Source organism: Camelus ferus, chromosome 1 (assembly GCF_009834535.1).
Source record: "Camelus ferus isolate YT-003-E chromosome 1, BCGSAC_Cfer_1.0, whole genome shotgun sequence".
NCBI classification, from domain to species: Eukaryota; Metazoa; Chordata; class Mammalia; order Artiodactyla; family Camelidae; genus Camelus; species Camelus ferus.
Window position 1 is genome coordinate 108,820,534 of NC_045696.1, and position 20,743 is coordinate 108,841,276.

At 51.0% G+C, this 20,743-nt stretch overlaps 1 protein-coding gene and 1 long non-coding RNA gene across 2 annotated transcripts in view; one reads left to right on the top strand and one right to left on the bottom strand.

Annotated features, from left to right (window-relative positions):
* EPHB1 (EPH receptor B1) overlaps positions 1-20,743 on the bottom strand; it is a 409,323-nt gene that overhangs the window by 327,074 nt on the left and 61,506 nt on the right. The gene's annotated exons all lie outside the window — the stretch shown is intronic.
* On the top strand, positions 606-14,339 carry LOC116666056. The gene is made up of 3 exons (XR_004322913.1): positions 606-1,136; positions 5,586-5,591; positions 14,329-14,339. It is a non-coding gene; the product is annotated as an uncharacterized LOC116666056 (long non-coding RNA).

Below are 20,743 nucleotides of genomic sequence, written 5' to 3' on the forward strand. Positions count from 1 at the left end.
TGGAGTCCCCCTCAACACTTCTGCCAAGAGGCTGCACAACCTCTGCTCAGGATGGAGCGCTCAGCATCTCCCAGGGCAGGACATTGGGACATTTCTTTTTAAGACAGCCAGGGCCCAAATCAGAGACTCAGTGCAAACTCTGCACAAGGGGCCCTTCTCCTTGCTGTGACTCTCACGTCTGCCTCCGGGATCTTTCCTCTCCAGTCGGTCCTCATTGCTTCAGTTGTTCTTCTTAGGACAGGTTTCCAGTTTCTGCTCCTTGGAACAGAATGTGGCTTGTTTCCCCACCTTCAGAGTCGAGTGTTGATGTGTGGGATGTTCCCTTCCAGTCCTAAGAAGTCCTAATTGCGGCACATCCATCTCCAGGTCTCCAACTCCATCATTTTAGAGACGCACCCCCACCCCAGCCCCGTTACACACACACACGTTGATTCTTCATAGTGAGTCTGTGTTATAGCCATCTGGACTCGGATGCTTCGTAATTGGGAATTTTTTTTATAGCTTTAATTATTTCCTCTGTTCTCTTTTCTTTTTTCTATCCAATGAATCATTCTGCTCCTGAGAGAGGAAAAATAAAAAAAGATTTTTGAAAGTTATGGCTGTAATTTCAATAGAAAGAGATTGGGCTTTGAGGAATATGAGCATTCATTGTATTCTCTGAGTCCATTTTTCATCCCCACTGGTTAATGAAGATGTTATTTCTCTCTTGCATTTCGGTTGTTAATTTCTGACAAATTTTTTTTTAGTTTGTTTGTGTTTTTGTTTTAGTTATGGCTGGCTGCATGCCTCTTGGTTCATCCTTCTTTTGTATACTTTATGAAATATTCAGTTCTTCTTGATAGGATGAGATTTGATTCTCCCCTGGCTGTGATTAATTGTGGTAGTATTTTGGGACCTAATTTATGTTTATGTGATTCCTCTAGTGTTTCCATTTTCTTTTCTAATTATCCCTTTTTCCCTCATCTTTTTCCCTGAAATTAGTACTGAATTAGCTTGCCTCTGATTACAGTCTTGGATGCATCCCAAAGAATATTGTTGGACAGCTCCCCATTATCATATCATTCCATGAATTCTTTGTTTGGTTTTTGCAATAAAGCTTTATTAACCCTCTGCAAACCCTTCTTTTCATTTGCTCAGTCATCTTTGTAGGAATCTGTGCTTGGCTATGGCCAGGCGTTAAGGCAGCCCCTTCCACATTCTCTGCTACTGCCTGACAAGGCAAGCTCTTTTTAAGAAGTCAGAATTCCAAGGATTAAAAATAAGATCGATGCTTGTGTTGAGGGACTGAATTCAACTATTCATTTATTTACCATTCTGGTGTGGATGTCTGTTGAGGAACTCCACTGATGGACACAAACCTGTCATCGTCCTTGGCCAAGACTCCCGCCCCTGTAGGTCTTGCCTGGTTTATAAAGAGAGGTCCCTTCTGACCCAGCTCCACAGGTAGCTGGCACTCAGCCTCTGCCAGCAGGTCTCTCCAGTGGCCCCATCAGTCTGAGGCGAGTGGGGCCCCAGGTGAAGTAGTTCTGGAATGGGGATGCATGTCATCCATCACCCACCAAGGCCTCTTTCTCTCAAGTCAGCCTGGGGGCTGTGTTTTGCTTCTTGGTGGGCTCTCCCTTCTGACAGTTCCCAGCCCCTATTTGCCTGCACATACCTGCAGGCCCCATCACACCACATACACAGCTACGTAAAACATACTGCCATGCACATGCTACACACCTGATTCACCCATCCACATGAAACACACACACACCCCGCCTCTTTCCACGGAGCTTTTGCGGCCTCTGCCTCCCCGGGAGATGCTATTCCCTGCATTAGGGACACTGATACAAGGGCTCTGAGCCACTGCTCACAAAAGGCCCTCCCACAGCCAGTGAAGGCTGTCTACGCAGAATCCCCCACGAGAGCAGCGCTCAAACTGTTTTGACCAGGGCCCCTCTGCTACCCTTGATCTGCCAAAGTGAGTGTGAGAATGGTGCTGCTCCAGTGATGAACAGCTTTACTCCCCTTAACTGCACCCCAAGTCCCAGAACCCTCGGCCAGGTGGTAATTCTCACGTCACCTCTTCCTCTCACAGACAAAGCAGTAACATCTCTTCCTTCTTGAAAGAAGGACCCAGAAGCCCAATTTCAAGCTGCCTAACCTTCCTGTGAGGACACATCTGGGATTCTCATCAGTGAAGAGTGCCTCGCCACGCAGCCCGGCAGCCCAAATGCTCGCCCCCTGCAGCCTCCCTGGCCGAGCTCTGGCTGGATGCTCCGAGGGGGGCCCAAGAAGATGGATCTCGGTGGAGGAGTGATGGGCCCGAGCTGTCTGCCCATGGTCCCTGGTGATGGGCCCTCAATGCCAGCCCTCTGAAGTAGTGGGGGCCATCTCTTGGCTATGTGGAGGGCTCCTGCTGTCTCCAGTAAGAACACCCAGCTGGGTGGACAACACGTGGCCACTGCCAGTTGGCTGGCTCCGGGAACCCTTCAGGCCAGTGGCAAGAGGGGTGGACAGAGGAGAGAGAGTGGAGCCATCCTGTACCTTCCATGGGCTGCACCCCACAGGTGCCCGCTGCAGTGGACAAACCAGCCCTGTGTCTCCTCAGCAAAACTCCCTTGTTGGCCTAAGAGACTGTTCATAACCCAAAAGTGTCACCAAGAAGCACATATCCTGCAGAAACACACTTCCACAGAAGCCCTGGAGCAAAGCAGCCCAGGTCTGTTCACAGGGCACCCCCATGTTTCCCGGTCAGTCCTTCCACGGCTGGAGGGCAGCAACGTCCTTGTCACCTTCGGTTCTGTGTTTATTGTCCAGCCTGCTGCATGCAGGTCAGTTCAGACCAAGGCAGAGTGTTTCCTTCTGTAAGGCCTCTTCCAGCCCCCAAGCAAAAGACACAAATGCAAAAGGCTGAGAACAGAGAGTGCAAGACGGTGTCAGGAAAAGCCCAGCATTTGGGGTGGTTATCAGGGAACAGGAATCCTGGATGCTCAGAGAAGGCCTTATCGTTTGTTCTCCAACTCTGAGACGTCCTCTGGGGTATGTGGATTTTTTCCAGCCTCACTTATATCTCTACCAGTCAGACCCCGCCCCCTGCCAGTGCCCACTTGGGATTTGATTTTGTTGGTAATGATGGTATTGGGCGAGGTTTTGATATAAATCATTCTATGACAACTCTGCCGACCTGTCTTATCACTTTCAGAACTTCATCCAAACTTGATTCCCTTCCCCTAAAGCTCAGGAAATGAGACCAATTTCCCCCACTGAATATCCACCCTTTGCATTTCTTGATGGAATCTTTGCTTGGTAAATGCTTCTGGCTTGGAATTGGGATCAGATGTGGGTTTCTCAGGCTGAGCAATGATCCAACGGTTCCAGTCTCCCAGTCTTGAGACCTGGACTCTGCTCTCTGGTCAGCTCTGGGCACCCCGGGTGTATTACTCTCTCTATAAGCCTCAGTTACACCTTCTGGGAAATAGGAAAGAGGGCAGGGTGGGGAAAGCAGAGATTCCCGGGTGAGCGGGGAGGCAGGCACCGCTGTAACATTCAAAGCAATCTTAGGATTGCTCCAGACACCACACTAAATCATACTGAATGACTTAGGGAGAAATGCATGCCTCTTTTAACTTCTTTCCAATCCTTCTGATTCCCGTAAGGGAGAAAGTCTCAGTTTGCATGTGGTATTTGTTTTTTTTAACAGCTGTTGAACACTTGGCACTCAAATACAAGAAAACCAGCTTTAGATTTTTGCTAAAGCTTCACATCGTTTTTTTTTTCAACTGATTCATTTTGACAGTGGTCTTCCATTGATTGCATATGTCCAATTTTCCATGTACTAGACTGATTTAAACTTTCTTTTACAAATGAATGCACTTAAATTATTAAGACGTGAGTCAGCAATGGTACAGGTAGTAAAGCCATATGGCAAAAGCTCATCAAGGTGACTAGTGTGTGAACAACAGACGTGCAGAGCAACCCTGGGTTTCGTGGCCCTGGAGGTCCCTTCTGCCCTCAGTGTCTGGGCTCCTGGCTGGGAAAACCTCCTAATCCTGTAATCAGTTACCACAAAGGGGTCAAATCCTCCCTCCCCACCAGCTGTCTGGAAGCCAAAGGAAGTCACAGCCTGGAGAGCCCCACCCCTGGCAGCTCAGCACCCCCACCCTGTGGACTCACCTGGTGCTCAGTGAGCAGCTCCCCTCTCACTAGCCAGGGGTGCGGATGCCGGCCCCTGGGGTCAGTTCCCTCCACCAACACAATAGTTTTTTAATTCACGGGGTTTCCAGCCTCTCTTTGTCCTTTAATAACTTTAATGGGAGCCACCAACTCTCCCCATTCCACATCTGGCTGCTTCTCCATTTAAAGGAAGAGCACATTTAAACGTGGAAGAAGGAAAATGAATTATTCGGAATAGCTCATTTCACTTGGCCATTTTCTTAAGAAACTGCTCGAAGAACAGCCTGAAACTTGTTCTGAATTCACGATATACAAATACCCCTCAGAAAGATCAATGAGACAGGGCCAGAAGGTTCTCCAGGAAGTCCCAGCCTTCCCGAGGCCATCCTCACCTGGGACACTCAGTGTCCACCATCACCATCACTGAGGGGCTGGTGGTAATCTCCACACAGAGGCAGAGGTGGGGGCGGGCTGGCCCTCCCCCAGCCACCCCCATGGGGACTACGTGTGATTCACCCCGACCTGACCTGGTGGCACTGAGGGCTGAACTGGTGGCGGGAGGGGCCACTCCTGCTGCTGAAGGGAAAGAGGAAGGACACTGCAGTGGGTCTCACCTGAATCCCTGCCTCCATGCGTGACACTGCCAGGCACAGCGTCCCCAGGGTCCCCAGGTAGGGGGGCGGCACCACGGGTACAAGAGGCTGCAGGTAACACACAGTCCCCAGCCCCTACGGTGGAGCCACCCCTCCCCTCCCCCACAGGAAAGCACGTGTGCAGGAGGGAAAGTTGCTACAGGGAATAACCTTCAACCCCTACAGTTTGTTAAAGAGGTGAACGAATTATTCACACACTTTGGGGTTTTTGTCATTAGACACAATTTTCCTACTATCCTTCTCCTGACAGATGGTGACACTGTTTCTAGAGTTGGTGCCTTTAAGAAGGTAGTGTCCTGCGTGAGCTCGGCTACCATCAAAGGGGGCTGACGGATATCACAGAGGGAGCCCTGAGGGTCTGAGGAGGACAAGGAGAGGTGCTCAACCAGGAAGGGACACAGCTTTGGGTCCAGCCCTGCTCCCTGGGGGCTGCGGTGCCAGCGGCTGGGTGGATTCCTCCCCAACCAGGAGCAGACCAGCTCCTCTGAAGCTGCACCACTCATTTCCATCCTTGCTGGGCAGCATCCTCGTCCAAAGCTCAGGGCCTCCAGGCATCTCGTCCATGACATGACAGTCTCAGCACACAAAGGAGTGGCCCCCAATGGGGGATCTTATCAGACCACAGGACTCTCAGGACCTGGACCGGTGTGCACGGCAAGGGCCCACACCTGTTACCGTTAGCATCGACCCCAGGTCTGCCATCTGATTCCAGACTCTTCTCAGTGTGACTCCACTTGTGTGCAAGCCTGAGGATGGGCCTCCATGGGCTCACAGGATCGGGTGGTGAGGAGTCAGAGCTGAAGGGAACCGACGCCCCAGCTCACAGGGCAGTGGGAGAAACAGGCGCGAGAGGGAAAACTCCTTCCACGGTGATAAGAGCAGCAGGCCAGGTGGGCGGCACGTGACCCTCTGGGGCGGTGCAAGCAGTCGGGGAAGGCGGGCTGGAACCTGCTGTGCCGGCTGCCCAGCATCTACGTCCTTTTCTTTAGTAAGAGCACCTGATTCTGCTCCAGTAAACTACTCCCCCCGACTCTCAGTCTATAGGATCCAACCAGGCTCACACCCTCCCCATCCTGCCCCAAACATCCGCCCCATCCTAGCCCATTACCCCCAGCCACAAGGGATGGTCGGTCACATGACCCAAACCAGCCGACAGTGATGCACACTGTCTACATTTCACGCCTGAACTTGTGGGTGTCCGTCTTTGCCATCACTTTGGGGTCCTGCCTAAGAATGAAGCTTCCAGGGAAGACAGCAGAGACACAAGATGGGAGAGGTAAGGTCCTGGTGTTGCCTGAGCACCTGCATCCAGTAAACACACAACTTTTTAGTTTTGTGAATCAATAAATCCCCCTTTCCTTTAAGCTATTTTGAGTGGAATATCCATCCCTTGCCTTTCTCCAAAGGCTGAGTCATGCAGGCTGGGCAAGAAACTGGTAGATCAGGAGGGATGGAGGGAGCAGAGAGGGCAGGGGGCCCAGCACCAGCCTGTGCTGGCCTGAGTGTGTCCCAGGGACAACACTGGCCATTCAGCGCTGGGAGTTTCGCCTGGGGCTTGCTGAGGAGGGGACAGGGGATAGCTCCAGAAGATGGGGAGCCGTGACTCTCACCCTGCAGAGGCAGAGGAGCCCCAGGCCATAAGCCAGGGGACAGGACTGTGCCCTACCCTCCTCCTGCCCAGCTCCCTGCATAGCACAGAACTCAGCCTACATGCGTCCTGTGAGAGCTGAGGGTGTAGAGCAGGAAGATGACAAGATTGTGGGCACGGTTTCGGAAAGCGCCCCCTGGAGGCTGTGTGGAGGATGGTGCAGGGAGCCTGTGCTGGGTGCTGGGAGGCTAGTTAGGGGGAGGAGGCAACAGTCTCCCTTCCAGCCGGAGATAACAAAGGCTGAAAAGAGGCCCTGTGGCCACTTCCTTGACCTGTTCCATTTTGGATGTCTTTAAAATGTTTGCTTTAAAGACCTGGACGAAAAATAAGCACTCAAGAAGTGGAATAAAAATAGGTAAACATAATAATCATCTCACTTAGATGTAGCAAGTTACGGTGTTTCAAGCCCTCTTACCAACATTAGCTCATCACCACGCTGAGAGGTGGTTATTATCTACATTTTATAGATGTGAAAACGAGAGCTCAGAGGTGCTGAGGAACTTTCGGCGACTGTGGCGGCATCAATGCAGAGGCTCAAGGCAGAACAAGTCTACAGGGCCGTGCTGCCCAGGCCTCTGGGGGTCCCCTGAAAGCCACCGGTCCCCCACTCCCCACAGGTCCATACGTGCCCCAGCCTTCGCGGGAGCCCCGGGCCGAGTCCTCTGCAGACTGCCCGCGTGCACCCTCCCCACTGCCGGCAGGGCCGCCATCTGCCCACGCTCTCCCTCCCAGCTGGCCTTCTGCTCCCCTCTGCCTGCCAACACAAAGACCTGGTGAGGGACCAGGCGGGCAGGTCAGCTGTTCCTGGCTGATTCAAATGGAAGGGGATCAGGGACAAGGCTGGATTCTCCCCAGGAGCCAACAGAGCCACCTGCTGGAGTCGGAGCTGAGCTGTCTTGCTTCCTGGGCAGGGTCTCCACCCCGGAAGACTTTGTCCAGGTGCCAGCAAGCCCTGTGGGAGGCCAGTCTCTTGGGACATGAATCAAGCTCTGGGCAGGACCCCCAAAAGTGGTGCAAAGGCCTGGCCCACTGGCCGCCCAGGTCAGACAGTGATGAGGAAGGGGAGGGAAGTGGACAGTCCCCTTCAGACAGAGACTTTGGGCTCGCAGGGGGGTGCATCGGCGTCAGCTCCGTCTGCAAAGGAGGTAAGAGGTAAGGGGCTCCAGTTACGGCAGCAGGGAGTCCAGACTCTATACACAGGCCTCCAGGTAACTCCTACAATGAATGCAGCCCGCACGCTGGGGGGCCTCCTGAAAACTCTCCAGCAAGAAGAAAGAGGACCGTGTCTCTATGTTAGGAGTGACTTCAGTCTGTGCTTTCAGAAGAGGTGTCAAGAATCACCGTGTGCCCCTGAGGTATTGAACACTGAAGTCCCGCCAGGCAGTCCAGGCCAGCCTGCAGCCTCCTAAAGCCAACAAGCCATGAGTCCCTTGAGTCCGGGAAGGGGAACAGTGTATATAATGTTTTTAAAAATGTGTTGCTAATACTAAGTGAAGTAAGTCAGAGAAATATATGATATCACTCATATGTGGAATCTAAAAAAAGACACAAATGAACTTATTTACAGAACAGAAACAGACTCACAGACATAAAGAACAAACTTATGGTTACCAGCGGGGAAAGAGGGCAGAGGGATAAATTAGGAGTTTGGGACTAGCAGATACTAACTACTATGTACAAAATATATAAACAACAAGGTGTCCTGCTGTACAGCACAGGGAACTATATTCAGTATCTTGTAATAACCTATAACAAAAAAGAATCTGAAAAAGAATATGTATTGTATGTATGACGGAATCACTGCACTATACACCAGAACCTAACACAACATTATAAAGCAACTATGTTTCGATTAAAAAAAATCTGTTGCTAATGTTTAAAAAATGAAGATGTAACATAAAAATCCCAATTTCTGGACTGCACTAAAGAACACCCGGAGGCTGGAGGCGAGGGCAGTGCTGCAGCAATCAGCCACAGGCTGCCCGCACGTCCGCCAGCATCCGTAACCGGCCCTGCTGAGATCAAGTTTCCACCCAGACCAACCACGGAAGCAGCTGAATTTCTGCTCCCACCAATGTTTCTCTGGAGAGGAGGACGCCCTGTTCTTTCTCAGTATCTCCTTGAAAACTCTCAGCCCAACTTGAGTGCCGAAGCCCTGCCCACTGACTTCCTAATAAAGGCTACTCTGCTGAAACTGGAATCCGAGGTTGAGAGAGATGCCACCTCCTTGTTCTTCTTTGCTTCTGTTCTTTAGCCCACACTGGAGGAGGGTCCCCACTGCCCTCAAGCCCACCCCGACCATCTCTCCCTCAGGGATGTCAAGAGGCACTGTTCGCCACCACCTGCTGACCCAGATCCACAAAGGGACCGTCCTTCAATGGCCATCCCCGTGCCAGTCCAGCTTCTCCAGAAGGGCAGTGGGCAGGGGTGGGGCAGGACCACCTCCTGGTTGCACGACAGGCAGCCGTGAGCAGAACTTGTGAACTGACAGCAACAAGAAGTGAGTCCCAGTTGCCGAAGGCAAGTTCATGTGCCCAATGCACCATGAGGCCAAACAAACAAAGTCTGTGTTTGGAGCAGAGAGAAATTTATTGCAGGGTCAAGCAAGGAGGATGGGGTGGCTCATGCCCAAGAAAACTCCAGATTCCCCGAAGGGTTTCAGCAAAGCATATTTAAAGGCCAAATAAGGGAGAGGGGTCACAGGGTACGTGATCAGCTCGTGCACAATTCTGACTGGTTGATGTGGAGGTAACGGTGGTCAACACCATCAACCCGTAGGCTCCAGAAGGTCTGGGGGCCATGTGCTCTCGATCATCAAGTAATTAATTTCTTCCCTTTGGTGGTGGTTTTAAGCATCTGAAAAGCTCAGGAAATATACATGAGATACTGTAATCTGGGAACTTCAGAGAGGAGCTGCAGCAGAGGATACGGGGGAGAGGTCTGTCCCAGGAAGGCCCACAGGGTCCTGCTCCATTACATCCCCACTGCCGTATTTCCTCAACTAAGAAAGACACTATGATTGCTCAGATGCTGACCAGATGCAAAGATAACCACTATATGGTTGGTTATCCATATACAGATAAATTCAGGATGAATCCCCAAACCATCAGAGGTGGCAAATACACCCCCAGAAAAGGCTTCCCTTACCTGGGGGAGGGGGTAAATTAGGTTTTGAGGCCAAATCCTTTATCACACTCAGGGCAGCTAGACAGTCAGGTCGCAGGGAGCAGGAGGGAATCAGGGGAGTGGGTGCCGGGCCCCCACTCACTCAGAGGCATGTGTTCCTCTCTCTCCCTCTTCCTCTCCCCTCTCCTCTCTCCATGAGGGCATGAACTGGCTCATGTTCTCCCCATTTACGTCCCAGCCCAGGTTGTTAAGTGGGCAGAATTCTAATTTAATGGTTTAGGTTTAAGGGTCTAGGCTGAGAAAGAAAATTCCAAGTGATGTGTCCAATATCTAGAAATGTCACTTTGTGAATTATGGCTGAAACCTGAGCCACGTCAGGTCCATGAGACGCTACCCCGTCCGTCCCCACCAGCGACTGTCCCCAGTGTCTTTGATTGATCATTCATTCATCCATCCATTCAGCCAACCTCCGCCAGGCTCTCTCTGGGTGCCGGGCCCTGTGCTCTTCAAGGGATATGAAAAATAGTGCGGTCCCTGCTTCCTGGGACACCCAGCCTGGTGGAGGAGGCATGTGCAATATTCTCGCACGGTGCTCTGGACAAGTACCAGGATGGAGGGGAGCTGTTAAGGTCCTCACCGTCATTCTAATTTATGTAAAGACACTGAAGGAACTTAAGCAGGGAGTGACGTGATCACTCATGTAATTGAATAAATTACATGTCAAGAAAGCACAGTTCTGCCCACGATACTGTTAGTTGGATTGTTACATGACTGGCAGGCCCCGTTCTAGCCTCCCTTTATTTATTGGAAATCTGTGGTGTGGAATGTGATAGGTTGGCCATAAAAATGTCTAATCGCTACATGTGAAATAGCCGTGTCTCTCAGCTTTGCATGAAAATGGCAAATTCTGCTTAATGTTCCTGGACTCTCTTACAGTCTGATTAATTGTACTGGATCCAAATTATAAGCAGTGGAAGAGGCGAGAGGAGAGGGACTGTTAGCACAGGGCCTCCCCCTGGAACGGGAGTTATCTTTCAGATGTGCTCATAAGAGCCCAGGTAAACCACATCAGAGCTACTCTAGTATCCTGGAACCCCTTAGTTGGTGTGGGGGAAGTGGGGGTGCAGATCATCGGTTCCCTCCTAGGCAGGCAAAGCTGCTCCCCAGAATCAAGCCATCCTTCGTCAATTTGTTGTGAGAAGGTGTCCTTTATTCTCAGGTGTCCAGTGAGGCTCAGAACCACCAGAATGCACCCGAGGGAAAACAGAGGGACGGGAGAGGACCGGAAAGTCAAGGATTTTACAGCAGAAGGGGTCCCCTCCACATGGGGAACAAGAGCAGATGCAGGCATCGGAGGTGGGTGGAGGGGCAATTTGGCAGCCCCTGTGTCACCACATGGTGACACAGCATCCAATGCTTGCTATCAAATAGCTGCCCATATGGTTCCATTCTAATCTGGACTTTTTGCAGACGTTGCCCTTGGCTGCATTAATAGCTTGGTGCAGTTACCTGTATTAACTCCCCTAAGGAGGCCGACCGCTGGCCATCACGGGGCCATGCTGATGCAGTCCCTGTGGGGATAACCCAGAGCTTTAAGGCAGCCACTACTCATTCTACCCAACCCTCCCCGCCACTCACACTTGCTCCCTCACCTGCAGCTGCTGGGATGATGAGGAGGGTAATTGCAAAGACCCAGGGTCCAGACACAGTAACTGCTCTGTTAGAAGTGACCATGAGCCAGCTAAGGAACACCGTCTCAGGGGATCCTCAAACATTCTCTTTTGGGGGTAGCACCCAAGCAGGTTTGTCTTGGAAAGGTAGCATGGAGAAGAGTTTTGGAGCAGACAAAACTGGGTTTGAACTTCACCTCTGCCACCGATAAGCTTGGATAACCTTAAGCAAGATAGGTGATTTCTTTGCAACTTTCACTTCCTGAAAAACAGAGTAGATGAAATCTACTTTGCTAGGTTATTACTGAAATTAGCAAAACATGTGTTCGTGAATTCACTCAATAAATATTTACTGAGAGCCTCCCATGTTCCAAGTAGGGTCCTAAGCCCTGTTCAGAGCAGAATCCGCACTCCAGTGCATGCAGACTGTAGGTTAGTAAACAAATAAGGAAGATAATTTCAGATAACTGCAAGTGCTCCAAGGTGGTCTAATAATGATTTAACTAAGGTGGGGTGGCAAGGCCTCTCTGGAACCTGCCTGATGAGAAGGAGCAGGTCCTGGAAAGCCCCGAGGGAAGGCTTCCAGGCAGAGGGAACAGAAACTGCAAAGGTCCCGAGGTGGGAAAAAGCCTGCTCTGTTAAAGAGCCAGAGAGGTCAGCAGAGCCTGCAGAATACTGCAAAGCGGGTCAAGGGTCAGAGCACGTGGAATCCCGGGGGCCATGGCACCAAGCTGGGGTCTTATTCTAAGTGTGATGGGAAGACAACAGGAGTTTGAAATGGGGAAGGGGTTCACCTGACTGAGACTTGGAATGGGGGAGAAGGAACCTGGAGGCCAAAGATGATAGGGGCTGGGACCAGGTGGTGGAGGTGGAGGGAAGGGGACAAAAAGGGGACAGATCCAGGAGGTGCTCTGGAAGGAGAGCTGGCAGGGTATATGGGTAGACTGGGCCACGAGGCAGAGAGGGGATTAAAGGCAACCCGTGCTTTGGGGCTATGACAACCAGGCAGATCATAAGGCCATTCACTGGGACTGGCAGAGGAACAGTTCAGTTTTGGACATGCTGTGGCCGAGGAGGCTGCAACAGTCCAGTGCAGAGATCCAGGGCCAAAGGGGAATCAGGTGTTTGCAGTGGGAGGAGAGACTGGGCTGGAAGTGAGTTTGGGGGTCCTCAGGGTCCAGGCAGTATTTAAAGTCCCAGGCTTGGCTGAGCTCACCTAGGGAGCCCTGCATTACAAAGTGCAGTGCGCTCAGTACAGGCAATAATAATAAAGCTCATAAATAATAAATAATGAACACGGCGAGGTGGCAGACCAACCGCCCCACATCTACCTGATTTGCCCCCGGTAACCGAATCCACTTTGAACAAAGAACTCAAAGGCCTCTGGAGCTTAGCACCGTTTTCCCCTACCCCAGTGCCAGAGTGTGAGGACTTCACCTGCAGAACTCCTCACTCCCTCATCCAAGCCAAGCCTCTAGCCCAGAGAATTGGCCAAACTGACTCACTGGAGGCTCCGATTATGAAAGGTACCCACCTGCCTGGACCCAGGGGCACCCGGGCAGTAACGGCCAGAAAGCGGCAGTGTTTTGAGTAAGCGATGGGCTCCATGTTAGACCCCAAGCTGTAATCATTACCCAGCTCCCCTCCTCCCCTGAGCGGCAGCTGGTTTGAAAGGTTGTTACCTGACATCGTTTTAGTAACCGGGGCCTTTGATGGCCTCCCTCGGCTGATGCATTTCTAATCTCTGCTACGTTATTAAGCTGAGGCCTTTCTCCCTGTGCGGTAACCCATGGTAAAGGGTCACAGGTCACCCGTCCCAGGGGCAGGAGGGGGTCTGAGCTAATAGAGAGCCTACCTGGTGTTTGAACACACCCGGGCTAGGGGGGAAGAGGGGGCTTCGGGGCCCTGCTCTGACCCTCTTGTACCAGATAAACCAGGCAAGTTGCTTAACTTCTGTGAGATCCATTTCCACAGTGGAAAACCAGGGAGGCATGGCCAAGAGGGAGCTGACACTTTAAGTACTTACTCTGTACTGGAAACTCGGTGATTCTTATTTCATTTAATCCCCACGACAGTCTGGAAGGTCGGCCTCCTTGTCCCTGTCCTAATGATGAGGCTCCTGAGACCAGCCCTGTCTTTGGCTGGGGTTTTCTGAGGCTGGGTCATCCTCGCACACTGCAGCTGATTCAGGCGGTCCAGGGCGATATTAGGTGATGCTGGTCTCTGCCTGAGATCTTGAATCCAGTGGGACTCAAAACTGTTGTGCCTGCCTGGGTCCCTGGGAAAAGGGGTGAGTGCCCTCCTGGCCTTCCTGGGGGAATCTGGCACTTGGGACCACCCTGAGGAAATACACTTAGAGTGGGCAGGATGCTTTCCTCCAACATCCCCACCCAGCCCTGCCCACTCTGCTCTGGGTATCCCCCTCGCTCAGATCGGACGCCCACAAACTGTGGACATCAGGTCTGCCTGTGGGACTGAAGCCACTATGTGGACTGTGGGCTCTCCTTAGGGAGTCCAGGGCTCCCTTCTTCTCTCGCCCATCCCACTGGGCCCAGCTCACTCTCTCAACATCCTCTGCAACTGGCCAGTTATCCGAGAGCAAACTTGGGCAGTGGAAGTCTCTTTAATGACCTTGTCTGATTCGCCCGCTTTACCGGCTCTTCTCTATTCACTCTGTCAAATGCACGGACCCGATGCCCACAGCCCTGTGACAGCTCAAGGAGACTCGTGCACTTGTGCCCCGCGAGTTCAACAGAACGCTTGCCCAGAGTCTGCTATGTCTGTCCCCACACCTGTTTGCCAGTTGTATTTGTTGTTATAAATACTTAATTTAATCAAATATTAATAAACCTATAAAGTATAAATGTGAAGTAGAGCTGTTGCTCCTGTGACACTAAGTTGAATGCTTTGGAAAGACACCATAAACACAAGTTGCTAAAAAACTGTTCACTTTTTGGACAGGGTAAGACAAAGCTAAGAGATCAGAAACAAAATATGACTAAAAATCCAGCCAATTTTGCACTCAAAATGCTTTATAGGGTCTTAAAGTTCTTGTTCCATTACAAGAAGCCAGAAGTGCACACGGGAGAGGGCGTGTTTTAAGATGGACAGAGTGAGATGGTCTCTGAGCTTCCAGCCGACCTCAGGAAGTGGTTCAAGGTCACGCACAGGCTTACCCCACACCCCACCCCGGCCAGGGTCCACCCAAGCGCTCTTCCTAGGAGTGCAAGAACAAAGTCTCCTGCTATTCTTTCCATTGAGTCCACCCTGGAAGGCTACAGCTGCCTGCAAGCATCCTGGTGAGGTCATGCAGAGAGTCTGGGGGAATGGCATCAGCCCAGCAGGAGTGATGAACAAAGGGAAAGAGAAGCCAGGTCCATGGCGCTGTCTAACCCTCCTGGTCCACTAGGAAAAGTCAACGAATTTCTCATTTGCTTAAGCCAATTTGGATTATGTTTTCCATCACCTGCCTAATTTTTCCTCTTCCGAGAACGCCCTTCCAGACTGGCTTTCTCGACCTCCCCTTCTCCTTCTTCTCCATCTAACACTGCGTAACACATTTGATCTTTCCAACAACCCCGTGAAATAAGTACTACTGTGAAGAAACGGAGGCACAGGGCTGTTAAGTGACTTCCTCAAGGTACACAGCTTGTAAGAGGCAGAGGCAAGAGCGGAAGCCACCCAATCATCGCTCCAGGGAGAGGTCATCAGACCCATGGTGTCTGGTGCACCGGTGGCCGCCCCGTCACACACGACGGCTAAGAGCACAGCGTGATGGAAGGCCTGCTCTGCGGACTCATTATCTTCCCATCAGGAGGTCCAATATACATGGCTATTCCTGCACCGGCCACAGGTATATCACCTCCAGCGTTTAGCCAGTCCATCTTCCTCCACTGTCTGGTAAACAACTGGAAGCCAAGAACGGGTCCTATTCTGGTTTGTATCCCCAGAACCTGACATATACTGGGTGCTCAGTAAATGTCTAGTGAACGTAACTGAGCAAGTCAGGCCCTTCCTGGGTTCTTCACTCCCCAAGCCTCCACCGTTCCTTCTCCTTCAAGGACCAAGCTCCATGGACTCTCCCGATGTGTGTGGAGATAAGCCCATCCGCGATGCTCCCACATCAGCACTGGGCTCCCTCTCCCCCTTCTCCCCCTCCACATCCACTCCCCTTCCTGGTCTCCTTCATCCCACACGACAGCTGCAACTCTCAGGGGGAAGTTTGTTTTCTCCGACATACTCTGCCCGTAATGAGGGTGAAGTACCACCCAGTGGGCACAGCTGCCTCTGCAGAAGGCCTGAGGGTCCGAACAGCTGAGCTTCTCACACGGGTGATTAATTGGCAAAAAATGGTAAGAGTCTCCACTCGGTTATGCTTTTTAAGTTAAAATATAAGTCTTTGTTAAAACAGCCAGGCTGGAGATCCTAACAGCATTAATCATGTCCACGTTTAAAAATGTGATACATAATTTAAGAACAAGAGGGAAAGAAGAAAGATAAGCACTTAAGTACAATTTGGTATCTTTTCATTAAACCTTAACTCATCAATCAATGACTCATCTAACCCTAGTCTTCTGTAGCCACAGCCGAATCCTTCAAATCTCCCTGAATTTCACGTTGACAGACGAGGCCTTTACTTACTGAGTTCAGGGTACACCCTCTGCTGGTTCCAATTCCCTCCCGCTAGTGCCCCCAACTCCGTTTCCCCTACAAGCTGAAGGGACCGCTGGGGACAGAGCCCATGGGAGGGGGACTCCAACACCTGACGCCCACAGCATTTCCCTCAGAAGCCCTGGGCGTACAGCCTCCTCTCCACTCAAGACGCCCTCATCACTCAGCCCAGGACCCAGGGAGAGACATGGTCCAGCACTCCCCGGCAGAGCAGTCCCCAGGATTTGGTCTTTGGTCATCTACTTCCTCTGTACTCCCTCTTAAGTGATTCCATTCATCCCTTCGTGTGAGTGAGTCACCATCTTTTGTGTCTCTGAAGTTCAGGCCAAAATCTTGAACTCAGTCCCTAGCTTGAGATTAACTACCACAGAACGACGGCCAAGGGAGATGGAAGTCTCCATCCCCAGCACCCAATCAAATTTGAAAGTCCAATCCCGAACTAATTAAGCATGTTCCCCCTAAGTCTCCTTCCCATCACTCTTCCCACTACCAGGCTTGATTCGGAGTCGTGTCATCTTCCGAAATCTGTTGCTCCCTCCTTCCCAAGGCCACCGGCACCCTCACTCCCTTTCACCTGCCTGCTCCTCCCAGCCCAGGCCCTTGGGCTGCTCACTGGAGCATCGGCAGCAGCTTCCTACCTGCCCCTGCCCAGCTCCGGCTCGCTCCGTCCACCTGTACTTCCAGATCAGTTTCACAGAGCCTCACTGGGGTCCTGCCATTCTCTTCACCAAACACTGCCCAAGGCTGTTTCTGTTCTCTGAGCAGTGAGGTGTTGGGTAAAATGCAGGCAGAAGATGAGAGGGAGCATAAGACCCTCCTCTGCCAAATTACGTACATACATACATATATAACTTGGATAAATGTCAACACGTGGTGTTTTCCAAAGGAGACCAAAGATCTCTGTCCACATACAATCAGCTATAACTGAATTCAAGGTATTCATAAGGCTAATGAAGGAATGTGCCCCACAAGGGAGACTGGTCACATCTAAAGAATAAAAAAAAGAAAAAAAACTTCTAAGAGGTAGCTGTGGCCCTCCCAGCATTGGCCCCCCCCACCCCAATCCCAACACACACACACATTCACTTCCTACTCTCTCAGTGGAAAGGATCAGCCCCCAGGAGCCCAGTGATACATCAGGGCTGGTGGTCCACAGCCCCAGGCCAGCCTGGGTAGCTCAGATTCTTGCCTTCCCAAGGCCCTCCTGTGCCGGTGTTCTGTCCCTCTGGGGCTGCCTAAGGGAGAGGGTGTACTGGCCAGAGGGCATGGGTATGCACTTCCTTTGGCAGTTCCACTCCCAGGGTGATGAACAATAAGGCTGGGTCCACATACGACTCTCTGGGAGCCTGGAGAGTGTAACTCTGCCCTGGAGAGAGGACTATGCCCTCCACATGCTGGTGAAAACGAATTTCCAAGTCGGCAGCATTAAGACCATGGTGGCAAAGTGACTGCGTAGATGTTACCCTACGAGGTCCCAGCTGAACACTATGCCAGCCCCAGGGATCTTCCTTGGCCTGGGAAATCTGAATCAGCATGGGTTTTGAAGTGAATAGACCAGGACCTACCTCTATCCTCAACTCTAACCCCAGTGTCTGACCCCTCAGGACACCTGCCCAGATGACCCTAGGATCCTAGAAGCCTCACTGAGCTTGAGTATCAGGCTGGGCAACAAGCAACGGGTACTAGGCATGAGAAAAATGGTCCCTCTGTGGTTGAATAACTAATGGAACTCAGTCCTGGGCCCTCTGCAGCCCAGCCCTGAGAAGTAGAAAGCCCCACTTGGCCCAGTCGACAGCAATCAGCATTCCTTGGGTAATGCTTTTTCAATACAAGCAAATGCATTCAAAATTTTAAATTTTAAAAGTTATATTTCTAGCTCATTCTCACCATGCTATCTACACTTGATATCTAGAAAGAGGGGAGGACAAGGGAGGGAGACAGAGGCATCCTCCAGCTGCTGGGCCACTCTGTCCCAGCCTTCTGCCCACTGTCTCAGCCTTGCCTGGGTCTCCGGCATGAGGACAGGGACAGGTGGCCTCTGCTCCTTCTCCACTTGGGCATGGGACTGCCCGTGGTTCTGCCTTAGCTCAGAGTGAGTCCCATCCGTTTCCCATTAACCAATGGGATTCCTTATTTTAACAGGTCCCAGTGAGAAATCTCCCATCTGTTCTTTTTACTCTTCTTTATGCACATGTTATGTTGAACCACATGAAATTGCCAATATTCAATCAGTTTGACCTTCAAAGATGGTAATTTCATATGATTCAACCCAATATAAGCAGCGATGAATACAGACTCTAATTATCCCCTTTTTCATTCAAAAGTTAACCTATTAAAAAAAACACTGTGTTTCGCATCTTGTTGTTTGAGTTAATACATCTTGGCAATCTTTCCAACTTAGGTCATTGAGAGCTTCCCCTCCCCTTTCTTTTAAAAACACCTGCAGAATATTCTTCCATTGTATGGATGTTCCGTTAGTTATTCAATCAGTCCCGTAATGATGGACGTTTGAGTTGTGTCCAATCTTTCGCTAATATAAACAATGGAGCAAAGAATTAGCTTGAACATCACTTTGCACACGTATATCTGTAAGATAAATTCCTAGAAATAGAATTTTTAGAAATTCCCAGAAGTGGAATATCCCTGTAGGAACATGAAGGTCAATGGGTTGAATGTATTTGTAAATTGACAAAAATTGCCAAACGGCCCTCATTAAGATTCTGTGAATTTACCCTCCCACCAGTGACACATCAGAGTTCCCAGACCAGCGATTCCCAACATTTTCCTTTAGATCAGTGTTTCCCAAAGTGCAGGTTGTGACTCATTACTGGGTCATGAAATCAATTTTGTGGGCTGTCATCAGTATTTTTAATGAAATAGGATAGAATAGCTTATTATAGAATCAAGAGGAATAAAACAGAAAATACCACGTTGATTTGCATGTAGAAAGGGTAAGTAGTGTTTGGGGAACTTTTGTTTCAGAGATGATTTAGTTACAGATAGAAATATATATCGAGATAGACGCAGATACCCAGAAAACTAACTCTTTCCCCCCACCCCTCTCACACACACACACGTACATGCACAGATATGGGAGACAAGATAGAGACGTGCCTTTTTTACTACAGGTCATGGTCAGAATTTTTTGAAAGTCTTAGGTCTTGAAACTTTTCAAGAATCCAAGGAAAAGCCACTCTTCCCAGAAAATGCACCAACACACATAACATCTCAGATCTCTGACTTCTTGGAGGTCCAGGCTGGGACCCCAGATCTGGAGCCCGGGGCGATGACTGTGGGCCACTCGAGGACAGGCCGGGGGGTTATCTGTCTTGCCGGCCTCTGTGGGCAGCCTGCCGGGCAGGGAGGTGTTCTGAAAACACATGCTGCCCAGAAGAAATGAACAAAGCAGCCCCTCCAACTGCCTTCCACTGCTCCCTCTGTTTCTCAGCCACCATGAGACTGGCCCCCATCTGCTGATTTGGTTCTTATGAAAAGCAAGAAGAAAGAGAAGGAAAATGTTTCAGAAAGAGGATAATGACTTCTCTCCGAGTCCACTGATTTCTTTTTCACTCTGAGGCTGTGGCTCGGGAGAGAAACAGAGCCTTTAGGGGAAGAGAGGAATTGGCAGGAGGAGAACGATGTGAGGGATCATTAGTCGGGGCCTAAGACAAGGTTTAAAAAAAGCCAGGGAAATAAGGAGGGCGGCGGGGACATTCTAGGACAGGAGCATGTGTGCACAGGCACGCCAACAAACTGAAGAAAGGTGAGCAGATGGGAGCTCGAGGGAGGAAAACAGCCAGATCCTTTGTGAAGCAGAGTCCATCCTGACAGCTGGGCACGAGGGCCCAGGTCTTCGCGAGCCCTCTCTGCACCCCAGGATCACCTGGCATGGTCCAGACCCCATAGATCAGGGGGTTTAAAAAGAGGAGAAAAAGGAACCTCACACAATGCAAACTAGCGCAGGGGGGTTTGGAAGAGGACCCGGTGGAGGCAAATAGACATCAAAATGCCCAGCGTTCGGGCGTGTGGTCACCACTGAGCCCTCTTCTCTGCTGTTCTTGACGGAACCAAGGACAGGATGCACCACTCTTCCCAAAACATTTCTCCAGTGAGGCTGCCTTCATCCTGCCCCCAGCGGAGATGCTGCAGCCTCCCACAGCACGGACCCTGAGCCCCACTTTCCCGCCACCTGCCTCCTAAATGACAGCTGGGGAGGGGCAGCCACCGAGGTCATCTGCTTTCCCTCCCTGAGGACGCGGTCAGGGGAGCAGGATGCTGGACACGGGACACAGCCAGGCATCAACAGGGCAGCTCTGCCTCTCCTGGTCTCTGCCTTAAATACAACGCTGGCTAAGAAGGGATAAGGTTAGAGAGAAGGAACGGGGCTTTGCGGGGACGCCACACCTGCTCTGCCTCCAGGCGAAAGAGTAAATTCATGGCGCGGCGCTTCTCTCTCCAGGCTTGATGGGGAACAGCGACTATTCCCCAGAACAAAGGAGCGTAAAAGACTGTTAAGTCTTTAAAACCCCACACAAATATTGATTCTCCCTTTACCTAATTTCTTCCTTCCTTTGTTGCTGGTGGAGCTCACTGCCACTTAAGAACACTGGGCTTAAAAGACAAGCACACATGAGATTATTGATTTTCTCCTAAGAACTCGCCTGCTCTTGAAGTGAGCTCACCTCAGGCAGGCGGAGTCCCAGCCTCCGCAGGTGGGGCGTGCTGGATGGCCACCCGGGGGACCCTTCCACACGTGGGGACTTTGTGCCCGTCAAACTAAGACTCTTCCTTAGAAGAGTAAAATAAAATTCTAAAGG